This window comes from Nyctereutes procyonoides, unplaced genomic scaffold (genome assembly GCF_905146905.1).
Source record: "Nyctereutes procyonoides isolate TBG_1078 unplaced genomic scaffold, NYPRO_anot_genome, whole genome shotgun sequence".
Taxonomy (NCBI): domain Eukaryota; kingdom Metazoa; phylum Chordata; class Mammalia; order Carnivora; family Canidae; genus Nyctereutes; species Nyctereutes procyonoides.
The window spans coordinates 15,779,976-15,793,883 of NW_026575155.1; the positions used below are offsets into that span (position 1 = coordinate 15,779,976).

At 56.8% G+C, this 13,908-nt stretch overlaps 1 long non-coding RNA gene across 3 annotated transcripts; it reads left to right on the forward strand.

Moving 5' to 3' along the window:
• The first annotated feature begins 413 nt into the window (after window positions 1-413).
• Window positions 414-8,210, forward strand: LOC129502138 (uncharacterized). 3 transcript variants are annotated; one of them, XR_008662900.1, is made up of 3 exons: window positions 414-1,216; window positions 7,261-7,575; window positions 7,654-8,210. It is a non-coding gene; the product is annotated as an uncharacterized LOC129502138 (long non-coding RNA). The 3 variants fall into 3 exon arrangements; XR_008662898.1 differs by having other exon boundaries at window positions 7,671-8,210; XR_008662899.1 differs by having other exon boundaries at window positions 7,261-8,210.
• The last annotated feature ends 5,698 nt before the right edge of the window (window positions 8,211-13,908 follow it).

Here is a 13,908-nt window from a genome sequence, read left to right on the forward strand (position 1 = left end):
CCGTGGGCCTGTGCACACGAGGCTCCGTGTGCTCAGGGCGCGCAGGGCGTGGTCAGCCGGGGCACGTGCGTGTTGGTCACCTGTGCGCCTCCCACCGGGAATAGTGTGTTCGGCCCGAGGCGGTCTGGTGGACTCGTTCAGGGCTCCCCCCTGCTGGGTCGTGCATCTACGGTTTATTTATTGGGCACTTGCTGCGTCCTGGGCTGGCCTGGGCTTGGGGAGGCTGTGCCTCGTCTTCAGGAAACGCTCTGCTGGGGAAAGGCAGGAGGCAGGGGGGACGGGGTAGGTGGGGCACGGACGGGAACGTACAGCAAGCGTCGTGGACGCGGATGCCTCAGTGAGGCCTGGGGTGGGAGCGTCCAGGCCTCCCCAGCATCCGTCTGTGCAGCTCGCAGGATAGACTGGTTTGTGCTGCATGACTCACGAGCTTCCATCCCAGTGGCCTGGCACAGCCTGTCCCTGACCCCGGGGCCACGGCTGGCTGACCTCACAGCGAGGCTTCCTGTTTGTGGCTTCATTTTTGCTGCCTCTTCCCGAGAAAGGGTCAGGCTGGTGAGTGACAAGGAGGGAAAGTGGCACCTGTTGAGCCCCTGCACAGCCTGGAGTCATGGGGGGCACTCGGATGTGCTCAGCCCCCAGGGCGCAAGCGGGGAGGGGACGCGGCCTGCACCCACGCCCTCGTTCAGGCTGAGCACCGAGCCGGCCGTCCTGGTCTCCCCGGAAGGCATTCATCCCGAAGTATTTACGGGGTTCGCCGTAGTCTGAGCCCACATCAGAGCCCAGTAAGTGGCAGCTCTGGTTATTGGTAGTTAGAGCCGAGGGCTTGAGTAGGCCCGGCCTGTAAGTTTGCACGGCCGCACTCGGGCCGCGGACACGCGTGAATATCCCCGCCTTTCTGTCGGGAGGTTTGGACGGGTGGCAGCTCGGGTTCCGGACTTTTTGTTACGCTCTTTTTCTGCATCATCTTTCACTGGTGCCGCAACGGATTCCCAGGGACGCTGCTCGTGACAGTCAGCTATTGCCGTGCGACAAGCTAGACAAAGCAAACGCCAAAACAATGGAGTTAGCATGTGGTTGTGCAGGTCGGGAGCTGCGGCTGGACTCAGTTTGGCGGTTCTGCTGGTCTCAGGGGGGCTCCCCCACCTTCTGGGTCCCTCCGAGTCAGCCCCGTGGTCTCTCTTCCTCGCGCAGCCGGCAGGGCGTGTTCCCAGTCCAGGTGAGGACCAAGAAGGGGGAAGCGCTCAGTGGGGCAGTGGGGGGGTCTCTTAAGGTCGAGGCTTGGAGCTGGCACGGTCCCTCTGGTGTCTTCTGCGGGCCGCAGGAAGCGGCGGGTGAGCACAGGCTCCAGAGGAGTGTGGGCCCGGGGGGCACGAGGGCACGGCGGGGCGGGGCACGGGACACTGGGCTCCGTGTGCCCCCCGCGCAGAGCACTGGGCCCTCAGCCCCACCTCCCTCGGTTTTTGCGGCTGCCCAGGTAGCCTGGCCTTGCCGGACTTCCCCGGCCTCGGGGGCACCGTAACCCAGGGCTTTTTTTGTTTTTTGTTTTTTTGTTTTTGACTCAGTTTGAGAGGAGTCCATCAGGGGCCCTCCAGGCACCCACCCCCTTCCCTCCCTCATGCGCTCATTATACTAACAGGAGAGGCTTGTGTTTGGGGGATGCAGGTGGATTTTCCTTTTAATGAAATCAGTGGGGAGGGCCGGGGGACACCTGGGGGGCTCAGTCGGTTGAACCTCCGACTCTTAATTTCGGCTCAGGTGGTGGTCTTGGGGTCGTGAGATCCAGCCCCGTGTCAGGCTCCCCGCTGAGCGTGGTCTGCTTGGGATCCTCCTTCTCCCTCTGCCCCACCCCTGCTCGCTCGTGCTCTCTCTCTCTCTCTCTCTCTCTCTCTCAAAAGAATAGATGAATGGAGTCACCCGCGTGCATTGAGTGCGGCTGGGTGGAGGGTGCTTGCCGTGGCCCCGGGCCCTGGCGGGGCTGGAGTCTGAAGCACGTCTCCGCTGGGTTCTGTTTATCCCTGCCTGTTGGCCAAGGGCCTCCGGGCATCTCTACACAGAGGTCTGTGCTCACGGCACTTGGGGACGGTGCAGGGGTGGGGAGAGAGGGCTCAGAAGTGGGGAGCATGGTTCCTGATGGGCTCTCCAGCCCCACCCGGTCGGATCGTGCTGAGCTTGACAACCTCCCTCCCGTCAAGCAGGTGCCCGGGGGCGCCTCTCCCAGTGGGTTCTTGGGTCGAGGCCTCCCGTCCTGGGCCCTGCCTCATGGCGGGGAGCCCTGGGAGCAGGAAGCTGGGTGGGGAGTGTCTGACCCCCCGACACTGGCTCAGAGCCCCGGGCTGGCCCTGCTGTGGGAGAGTACCGAGAGTTGCCAGGTGGGCCAGATGGTGAGGCGGGTCCTGGGTGCCGGGCTGTCGGGGGGCAGGGGACCACACGGCTCAGGACAGGCCGCTGGGGAGGGGACGGCATCTTGGGTTCTGGATCTTGCAGCTTCTTTGCTTTAGACGTAGGTTATGGTGATGGGGCCCTTGGTCCTGGGGGGTAAGGAGTCTGTAGGAGGGATGCTCTGCTCTGTGGGCTGCACCATGACCCCTGTCACCCCGCACGACCTTGTCCCACGTCTAACCAGCAGGACCCCCTCACCACTGCTGGGACACATGGTGGAGGGCAGGAGGGTGGGAGAGGCAGGAGAGCCGAGAGCGGGGCTCTGCTCCTGGACTCCCTGGGCCGGGGGCTCCACGAGGGCTGGGGCTGCTGGGCCACCGACCCCGGAGCCCTCCCTTGTCCTCCTCTTCAGGATGCAGAAACGGGCTGGAGGGAGCCGGCCTGCTGCGAGGGGGAAGGTGAGCGCAGCTGTGCCCCCGGGGGCGGCTCTGGGGGGCTGACTTGGGGGGGGCTGACAGCACAGGGCGGGGGTGGGCCTCGAGCCAGAGGGTGGAAGTGGCAGGTGAGTGGTGGAGCTCTCACGCACAGCACGGTGATCGCCGTCAACACGGCGTCACAAACTTCGAAGTTGCTAAGAGACTAGATCTTAATTGTTCTCACCACAAAACCGTGACAGTGACGTGCCACGATGGAGGTGTGGGCTGCCGCGCGGTGGTGATCGTACTGCGCCGTACAAGCGTGTCAGATCAACACTCGCACAGCCTGAACTTCACGGTGTTGTAGGATGAGTGTGCCTCAATTTACAAAAAGTAAGCTGAGCGTGTCTGGGATGGGGACAAGGCAGGGTCTCCAGATCAAGCAGTTCCACTGGGACCCTGAGGTTCCGTGGAGTTTCCTCACACAGGGGCCTCTCAGCCCCCCACGTTTCCCCAGGAGCACATTCCAGGGCTGCTCCTCTGGGTCCTCCAGGCCACATCCCGGCCTCTTTCCATGTAGCCGGGCAGGGGCGGCACTATGAGCATGAGCTTTGGGGGCAGACAGGCCGGGGTCCTGTCACTAGTTCAGGGGCTTCAGTAGGTGGTTGAAGTTCTGTCTTGATTTTCTCTTCTGTCAAATGGGTCTAATAATGTCTACCTTATGATTGTTTTAAAGATTAAAAGAAGAGGGGCACCTGGGTGGCAGAATTGGTTAAGTGTCTGCCTCCGGCTCAGGTCATGATCCTAGGATCCTGGGGTTGAGGCCCATGTTGGGTTCCCTGCTCAGCGGGGAGTCTGCTTCTCCTTCTCCCTCTGCCCCCTCCCTGCCCCCACCCCACTGGTGCGCTCTCTCTCTCTCAAAGAAATAAAAATCTTCAAAAAATAGATTAAAAGAAGACACTTAGCATATTTGCTACTTGATCCAGAGTAAGTTGTCAATAAATTGTAATGACATCATGACGAACATCATCATCACCATCACTGCCATCACTGCTGTCATTACCATGATCACCATCATTACCATCACCATCCTCACCATCACCATCCCCATCATCCCCATCCCCGTCATCACCATCCTCATCCTCACCATTACCATTTTCACCATCACCACCCCCATCCCCATCATCCCCATCCCCATCTTCACCATCACCATCCCCATGCCCATCCTTACCACCCCCATCCCCATCCTTACTACCTCCATCCCTGTCATCACCATCCCCATTCCATCCCCATTCTTACCACCCCCATCCCCATTATCACCGTCACTGCCATTACCACTGTCATTATGATCATCACCAAAACCAGTACCATCAGTGCTGGGTTGTCAGATTACCTGAATACTTCATACTCCCTTGGTGGTCTAGTCCAGAGTGCAAGAAGGAGACTGCAAAAGAGGGGGGGGGAGAACCAAAAACTGCCCTCTAGAAAATCTGACCCCAGACTGATCATGCAGTGGGGTGTGGGGTGGGTGGAGATGAGGAAGGAGGAGGTGGTAGTGTGACATGTAGGGTGGATTCTGAATTCCATCACCTAGCAGGGACCCATGGTGGCTTTTTAAATGTTAGGTGACAGCACATTCTGAGCAAGCCCATCAGAATCATGGTTCCCTGAGCTGGAACATGGTGAGTCAGCAGCACCAAGGAGGGCTGGGCTGCTCAGGGGTATTGCAGGTGGGAAAGACTCCTTTATGATGAAGTTCTCTGTTCAGAGTGTCAGCCTCAGAGCACAGTGAACTGGCTGTGTGTGCATGTATGAGTGTGTGAATGTGTATACGTGTGACTGTGTATCTCGGTGTATGTATGTGTACACGTATGAGGGTCTGTCTCCCTGTGTGCAGGTGAGTGTGTATCTCTGTGTGTGGTGTGCATGTCTCAGGGGTAGGGTCTCGGGTTAAGCCCACAGAGAAAGGGGCAGGGATTACAATGAAGCGAGGCAGTCAGAGGGATAAGGAGGCTGACCCAGGGGAATGGCCGAGTCAGGGCCGTGGGTCCTCAGTGGAAGGAAGGCTGGCCAGGAGGCCTATGGGCAGAGCCAGGGGCTGGGCTGTGAGGAATGCCGACCGGAAGACAGAGGGTTGGCCTGAGCTTGGGGGGGCAAGGACCCCAGGAGGGTGCAGGAGGGAGCTGGATGACACCTGGGCATCCAGTGCATGGTCCAGTAGCTGACCCTCCCTGTGGCCCAAGCTGCCTGCCTGATGTGAACTTGTGGATGTATGTGATTGTGCGAGAGCAGGTGTGTGATCATGTGTGTGCGTGTGTCCATGAACATGTGAATGCCTGTGATTGTGTGTGAGAGCAGGTGTGCAATCGTGTGTGTGTCCACAAGCATATGAATGATCGTGTGTGTGCATGTGATCATGTGGGAGTGCATGTGTCCACAAGCATGTGAATGTGTGTGTGAGGGAGTTTGAGTGTGTGCGTATCTGTGAACGGACCGCAGGAAACAACCCAGGCTCTGGGTCCCTGCGGGGAAATCTCCACGTCTGTGGGTCCCGGGTGGCAAATATGCAACACTGACAGAGGCAGCTGGGCCAGGGGCCATCTGGGAGGCTTTCTCAGGGGGTGCCCGTGGTGGGTCCTTTCCCCATAGGACACATCTGGGGGTGGGCCGCATGTCGTGGTGGGGCATCTGGTCCCCCGGTTCTGCGTCAGTGCAGAAGGGCTGGCCTTGTCCCCCTGTGGGCCATCCACATGCAGATTTGCTGGGCGGTGAGGGCTCCTTCAGGGGCCGGCTGGTCTGGCAGGTGGGAAGGGAGTGGCAGGAGGGCACTGGGGCCCTGTGATGAGTGGGCCACCGTGGACAGGCTCTCCTTGCTGCTGGTCGTCGGCGCTGGTGCACGAAGTGTGAGCAGCGCTCGTGGAGGTTTAACATGGGGCAGGCATGAGCAGGGGTGCTGCAGCCGTGTGGCCAGTTGATTCACAGGTGCCAGCACTAAGTTTGACTGTGGCGTCCGTCCTTGGGGCCGTGGGTTGAATTCCTAGGTTGTTCTGGTTCTTTGGTGCTGACGTGGGGGGGGTCCCCTTGGGCCCTGGTGGGATGTTGGGTAGGCTGCACCTGCTTCCAAGGCCTTGCTGGTGACTGCTCTGGTGTGGAGTCAGGGCGGTGGCCCCAGGGCCCCTGGGATAGCCCAGCGCCTGTGTGCCATGGCTTCGTGGCCGGCAGTGGCATCCAGGGACTCCCAGCCCCGAGCTCATGGAGGGCAGAAGGCACCCCCTGCACACTCATAGCCCCTCACTGGGTGCCCCGGGCCCGCTAGGTAAAGGTGACGATGGGGACAGCCCTGGAGGGGGGCGTGTTCTTGTGCCTCACGTTTCTATGTGTGGGTCGGCTTGCTGCACGATTTGTGCCAACCGCAGACAGGCAGAGGCCCTTTAAATGAATTCCTGGGCACCCCACGGTGGGACCTGGCTGATGGGGCAGGTCGCCTGCTGGAGTTGCACCTGTTCTAAATTGCCATTAGGCGAAATTAGATGGAAAAACATGCAAATGCACTAGGAGCTTTTTGGCAAATTAGCATGCGAACGGGCGGAGGTGAGGACGGCCTGGGAGGGCACGCCTGGCACCGCCTGACTCATCGCTGAGGCGGTCAGACTTAGCGGGCTCCCCACGAGTGCGGTTTCTAAAGGGGGAATTATTTCAGCTACATTTCCTAGATTCCTGAGGTTGCCTAGGAAAGCCAAGAAAAGATGCTCTCCCGCTGTTTCCTCCCCTCACATCGAGTGGCTAAAAGCGAGCAAGCCTTTCCACACTCAACACTCTGTGCAGACCTGGCTTGGGCAGCCCTTGATTGCTCGCAGGGCACGGGATGCCAGTATGTGTTAAGTTGGGGTGGTGGTGGTGGGGTAGGGGTTATTTTGGCTAAACCTCTAGAAGACGGAGCCGTCAAGGCCTTGAGTCCATGGTCATCGTGTTTGGGAAGCAGTCGTCAGGCTCCATTTGCATGCAGAGCCACCCTGAGTGCTGGAACCTGCCCACATTATCCCCATCCTCTGTGACCCCATCCTTCCTCTGATGTCCAGGGCACTCCATCCCCATCACCCACGTAGCACTGTGATTGTCCATCCTTATGGTTTTTAGTGTATTTTTCTAAGCTTCCCGGTGGAGGTACTTTGTCTTATGCCTTCCTGTGTTTTGACTTTCCCTTCTCTCCTCTTGGCCTCGAGGTCACTGAACACAGCAGTGCTGGAGGGGTGAGCTCACCCTCGTGTGGTCCAGGGTGAATTCCCAGGGGAGGCACCCTCTGTTCTCTGAATGGCAGAGAGTGACCCACCCATTGTGGGAGACACAGGGACAGGACACCTGGTGGACCCGTGGTCAGTCTCCCAATGGGTCCCACACATCACTGTGTGTCTGCCCTCTGACCTCAGAACTCAGCTAATCTCCTTTGACTCATGCTTGTTTCCAGACACAGCGATGGCAACGTTTCCTGAATCCCTGAGGATATGCACACCTGTGGCAGAGGGGCCACCCAAGCAGGTGCCTTTGGGAAGACAGAGCCATCTGATAGTGACCTCCCCTGGCCTGGCCTGCACCTGTGTGCACCTGCTGCAAGCAGGGCCATGCGAGTTGGCGGTGTTCAGCATCTTGCTGGTGGAGGGGCAAGCTGAACCCAAGAAGCTTTTTAAAAAATTCTCTGGGATGGAATTTGGAGGTGGAAAAATCACATACAGATTCGTGTGGTGGATGGAAACAAGTGACCGGTTCCCATTATTTTCAGCAGGTAAGTAGAGGCTAAAGCAGCAGCAACAGTAACAACACACAGCCCAGACCCTGCTGACATGTCCTTCCTGTCCTCAAGAGCTTGACGTTTTTTAGGTGGTCCTCCAGGGTTGCTGCCTGGTTGGAAAGATGCCCTATATCAACTATCAACTATCAACTCTACAGCCAGCCTAGACAACTGGAAACCTGAGACTTGGGGGTGAGGCTGGAACCAAGACATCTCCAATCCTTGATGATGATGATCCACTCACCCTGTGGGTCCCTTGTGGTGCTGGTGTACCCAGGTACCTTGTCTTGTTCTTGGGACATCTGGGAGCTTTGAGCAGCGTCAACTGGGGATATGTTTTAGGATCTGTGTCTTTGAAGGTTTTGCTTCCTTTACATACAACACATCTTTCCCCATTCCTCATTTCCTGGGGAACTCACTAGTCCTTTCCCAGCACTGAGCATTGAGAAGAGAACAACGAGGAGCTGTAAGAAAAGACCCGGCGAAGTCTTCTTTGGGTCAGTTCTGAAGCTGTACTGTTCCGGGCATTGCCCTGGGATTGCATAATCCACCCCAGTGCTGACGAAGTCTCACCTGGCACCACTTCAGGTTAAATAAACTTGGCCCAGGACTTCCAGCTTCCAGAGAAATTTTGTTTCCCTAGTCTTCCTGCTGCTGAACTTCAGACAAAATTGAAACAATAATTATTTGAAGGCACTGGGAAGTGACCTGAAGCAGATGAAAAAAACCCTCGAGGTACATGAGCTTTGAGAGGAGTTTGAAAGAAAGCTTTTCTCCTGAGGGCTCCCTCCAGACCTCACAGTGGGATGGGCTCTAGCAGAAGGCCGCAGTATCGAGCAGAGAGGTCAGAGGCTAGAATTCCACATTGCCAGGATGCCTGGACATCTAGGAAGAGATCTCCAGAAAAGCCCCATAGGGAGAAACCCCTTAACTTGGGCACAATATCTGCTCCAGTCTTTGAGGGATCCCCGAGGTGTGCATGTGCAGAGCAAGGCACCATAAAGCCTAGGAAGAAACAGCAGCTGGATGGGGGAAGAGCTGGCGGAGAGTCCGGCATCTGGCTGGTGCTGGAAAGACCAAGTTTGGAGTCATGTCTCCCCAGGGCAGAGGACCTTCTAAGTGCTGGAATAAAATGACTTCATTATGCAGCCAGAAGATAGAAAAATACTCTATTTGAACTGCTTGAGAAAACTATTAACCTAGAGCCCTATACCCAGCTAAACTGTCTTTCAAGAATGGTGGCAAAATAAAGACACCTCAGATACATGCAAACCATGAGATTACTAACAAGACTCTCATGGAAAGATTCTACTTGGTGGTTTCAAAAAAGATATAAGATGCTGGTCAGAAGGGATTGAAGTGGACCAGGTTTCTGTGCTACTCAGGAGCAGGGGAGAGAGGGGTACATGCTAAAATTTAAAAAAAGGTAACTCAAAATAGATGGAATAAAGGATGGATTTGTAAAAATCTTTTACTAGGTTTTTACAAGATTTTTTTTAGATTTTATTTATTCAGAGAGACACAGAGAGAGGGAGAGGCAGAGACACAGGCAGAGGGAGAAGCAGGCTCCCTTCAGGGAGCCCGATGTGGGACTTGATCCCAGGACCCTGGGATCAGGTCCTGAGCCAAAGGCAGATGCTCAACCGCTGAGCCACCCAGGCGCCCCTGATTTAACAGAACTTTTAACCCCAAAATGACATAGCAGAGAGTCAGAGAATAAAGGCACAGATTAAGAGGACAAATAAATCAGAAACATGATAGCTCTGAATTGGCCCAACTCTGCAATCTCATGGGGATCCAGGGCAAAGACCACCCCCAGGGGGGGATGAGGTCTCTCAAGCTGTCGCTGATATTGCCCACCAATGGTCCCCTGCAGGGGTACATTTTGGGTGGGGAGTGAGGGTTTTGGAGGCATGTTTTGCCTGCAGAGGGGAGGGTGGGGGGAACTGGATTTGGAGATGGAGACGTGCTCAAGGCACTCTTGCTGGCACAACTGGGCGATCACCGCCGTGGAAGACAGACAGAGCTCACATCAGATTCCCTCTAAGCATCCAGGCCTTTAGAGAGATCCCATTGCAGGTTTTCTAGATTCCTCCAGACATGCCCATCCCTGAAGGGAACTGAGGGAAAGGTCCATGCCCTCAGGTGTTACAGAGGGTGCAGGAGAAAAGCAGGGGCTGACACTGAGGTGCTCAGAAAGGACCTGCACAAGCAGACAGCAGCATCCCAGGCCACGTGGGCCAAGGGGCTCACCACCCAAGGGCCCAGCCACTTTGTGGGGGAGCAAGCCTTTTCCAAGGGCTGGGAGAGCATCTGTAAATGGGTAGGTCCAGGATTTGGGGATTTGGGCATCAGAGGGCAGATGGTCTTGCAGGCTGGTGACGTCTGGGACACTTGGGTCCAGGAATGTGGGAAGTCATCATTTGGTCTGTGTCCTGTGTCCTGATGTGGCACTGTGTCCCCAGCACTCCCCATCTCAATATTTACCCCATGGAGAGGTGGTTGTGTGGTTTTGGATCTCAGCCCCTGTGCTCTGGTTATGGGTTCAGGGCTGGCACCCTAAGCCAGGACCTGGCGTGTCCCTGCATTAAGCCTGGATCAGGACCAGGTAATCAGTCCAGGCCTGTGAGCTGCGGGGAGAGGTGTCCCCGGCTTCTTCTCGCCCTTGAAGGGCACGTCCAGAGGTGACCTTCTCCTTCCTCTTTAGACATTAGCACCTACGGCCTGGCTCATGGCAGCTGCCTGGCTCTCAGTGCGAGGACAGAGCCCACACACAGAAGAGGGGAGAGCTGGGGCCACGTTGGAGAAATGCCTGGCCTCCTCCTTCGCTCTTGATTTCCCTGGCCCGCATGAGCCAGGGGGTTGGCTTCTCTGTGACTCGCAGCTGAACACTTCCCACCAGGTGCTCGGACATGAACGCGTGTGTGCAGTCTATTGCTTGTGGCAGCCTGACCTTAGGTTCTCTGAGGGTTTCCCATTGTGACCTCTAGGAATTGTGATCAAAATAATTAAACTGGACCAGCCAGGTGGCAGGTCCATCACTTGCTTGGCCTCGGGTCCCTTTGCCATAATCCCGGTGGTCCTGCTACAAGATCCTGCATGGAGGAGGTGCGGTGAAGGTGGACAGGGGACTGACATATACTGATCCCGAGTGCTGGCGGGGGTCAGGCCGTGAATGGGCCGGGTAGGTGTCAGTGTCACCACGCTGTGCCCCCAGACACAGGCTCCCAGAGGCTAAGGCCACTGCGCCAGGGCAGCGCTAGGGTTTGACTCAGAGCTTCAGCAGGTGTTTGGGATGAGGGCAGCCCTCTGTGACTGTTGGTCGTTAATCAGCCACTCCAGTGCGCAGGGGCTCGGGCTCGGGTAACCAGAGCTGTCCCTGTGAAGACCTGTTGAAATATTCATGCGCTTGGCCTGGGGCTTCTTGGACTGTGGTCCTCCTGTGACGTGCATGTGCCCCTGCCCCGCCAGTGTAACGGCTGCAGTCCTGTGTGCATGTACCCTGCCGCTTTACTTCTGGGGGTAGTCCTTTGACTCATCATCCTGCAGCTCCAGCTCCCGCTCCACCCCCAGACTGTCCCCAGGCTGGGGGTCCCACTCTCTGGGTCCTTTGAGGTGCTCTAGGCTGCTGCGTGAGGGTTGAATTCCACGGAGAGTTTTGGGCGTGGGGCCAGCTTCTCGGTGCTTCCATGCGATGACGGCCTACGTGGAAGGTCCTCCCCGGCCCGGAGCTTGCCTGGAGCCGCTGGTCTGGCTGTCGTGCAGGGCCCCAGAGTCCGAGCAACCTGGCGGGTGTGGTCTGCACGGGCAAAATGCAGGTTTTCTAAGGCAGACCCATTTACTCTGCCTCCCCCCACGGCACGGGTGGCCATGCACTCACTGGGCACCTCCTGGGAAGGGACAGGGCTCAGCCCTGGGCAGGAGTCAGAGGTGGGACTTCTGTCCCAGTGGGAACTGGACATGCTGTGGACCTCGGTGTCTTCGCCTGTGACACGGGGACTAGGGTGCGTTCAGAGGAAACACAACTGAGAGTACAAACTTGTTTTCAGGAAAACTACACACACACTCAAGCTTGTGCACAGACCCAGACACAGAACAAGTGCTTGCACACATGCACACTCACATGCAAACAGAACATGCACACATCCATGTGCACAACGCTCACATGCACACTCAGACAAGCTTGTGCACAGACACAGACCCAGACACACAACAGGTGCTCACACATAAGCAAAGACAACATGCACACACCCATGTGCACACACACTCATACACACACACTCCAGGGGACTTGGGCTCCCAGCTTGAAAACCCTGAGGAAGACCATATTTTTCAGTTGGGGTCACATGCTACTTGCAGGTTATGAAAGTAATGAGGTGAGTCGGCACCGGCATCTTTTGAAAAGAAATAGAGTGGCTGCAAGTGGCCCGTACGTGACCCCAGCCAGTGTCAGCAGAGGCCGCACACGCTCACGTGGTGCACGCCGGATTGCTGTGTAAAATGCGTTTCTCCCTGGGTCATGGTCTCAGAGTTCAGCAAACACGAGCCAGGCCATCTGATTCTCGAGTCCCCGGGAGACCCGGCTGGTGGGGAAGAGCATGCGGCCTGTAGGGCTGGGCCATGAGCTGTCGGGGGCTCTCCTGGGGCCTGGGGCGGGGAACCCCACTCGCAGAAAAGTGACTTTCATTCCCCGGTGTGTAAGGCACAGGCTGTCCTGCTCCCTTTTATCTAATTTTTTTCAATGAGGCGACTTCTGTGGGCTGTGTCTCCCCTGTCCCCGCTCTGCTGACACGTTAGCCAGAGGGGCCCTCCCAGCCTCTCTGGTGACCACGCTAATTAGCACAGGTTCCTCCTTCGCTGTGGGTCAGGACTCCCCCTCGTTTCTTCACCCCCAGGACTGCAGGGACCCCGCATCTCCCTGAGGGCGCACGTGCCAACCCCCCTCCGCCGGCCCACGGTGGTTCTTCTTCCCTTCTGCCAAAAACTGGAACAAAATCCAGCTGTGTTTCTTGAGCTCTTCTGGGACTCAGAAAAGAAAAATGTAATGATTCCATTATTTCTTTCCCTGGACTTTCTGGCCTCATTTTGTTCTGATAGATTTGTCTACATCTGCGCTAAAACCACAGTGTGTTATTCTATATCTCCAGTGTTCTGAGCAAACTTGCCCTTGCTACTATTTTTCCAAACATTTTTGCGATTTATTTATTTATTTTTTTTAAAGATTTAAAAAAATCTATTCATGAGAAACAGAGAGAGAGGCAGAGACACAGGCAGAGGGAGAAGCAGGCTCCATGCAGGGAGCCCGACATGGGACTCGATCCCGGGTCCCCAGGATCACACCCTGGGCCGAAGGCAGTGCTAAAATGCTGAACCACCCAGGCTGCCCCATTTTTGTGATTTAAAACAATTTTATTATTATTATTGTTTTTAAAGATCTCATTTATTTATTTGAGAGAGAGAGCGAGAGAGAGAGAGACAGAGCACGAGTGGGGGAGAGGCAGAGGCAGAGGGAGAAGCAGATGAGCAAGGAGCTGAGCAGGGAGCCCAACGTGGGACTCGATCCAGGGCCCCGGGATCATGACCTGAGCCGCAGGCATCGCTTCACCGATGGAGCCACCTGGGCGCCTCACAACGATTCTATATTTTTATTGTGAGCTACGCAGGACGTGTAGAGGAATATACTCGCATGTACATTTTGAAGACTGTAGCCTCTTCCAGACTAAGAAGCAAAACGTGGCCAGAACCGTAGAAGCTGCCTGTGCATCCTCTGGGGTCATGTGTCATCCCCCTTCTGTGTCCTTGATGCGTGTCCCATGTCAGGCATGGTTCTGGGTGTCGGGGACCCGCAGTGAACAGCACATCACCCCCTGCCCCGATGCCCTGATGCTGCGCTTGCAGGATGACGTGTGTGACACTCCCCGCCTTGCTTGGCCGTAGTGCCCGCTGACGGGCATGCAGCCCTAGACCTCATGGTGCAGGGGTGCTGCCCGGCAAACATCCCACCAACCGGACACCGTGTGCACCTTGAGGGCCTGGCTTCCCTGGTCCACCTGGTCTGTCCTCATCGGCCTGTGTGGCTGTCGCCTGCCGCCGTGCGTGCCTGTGTGGTGTTGTGGGGTGTGACCCGTGAGCAAGTCCCCCCATTCTGCAGCTGGGGGCCGCCTGAGTAGTTTCTGACTCGTGGCTCTTACAGCAAATGTTGGTGCGAGCGTGACCGTCGGTGTCCTCGGAGCCCCCAGGGATGGAGTCGCTGTGACGGGGGGTGGGGTGCGTTCAGCCGTGCCGGGTGCTGCGGCTCCAGGTGTGGTCCTGCCCTGGGGGCGCCGG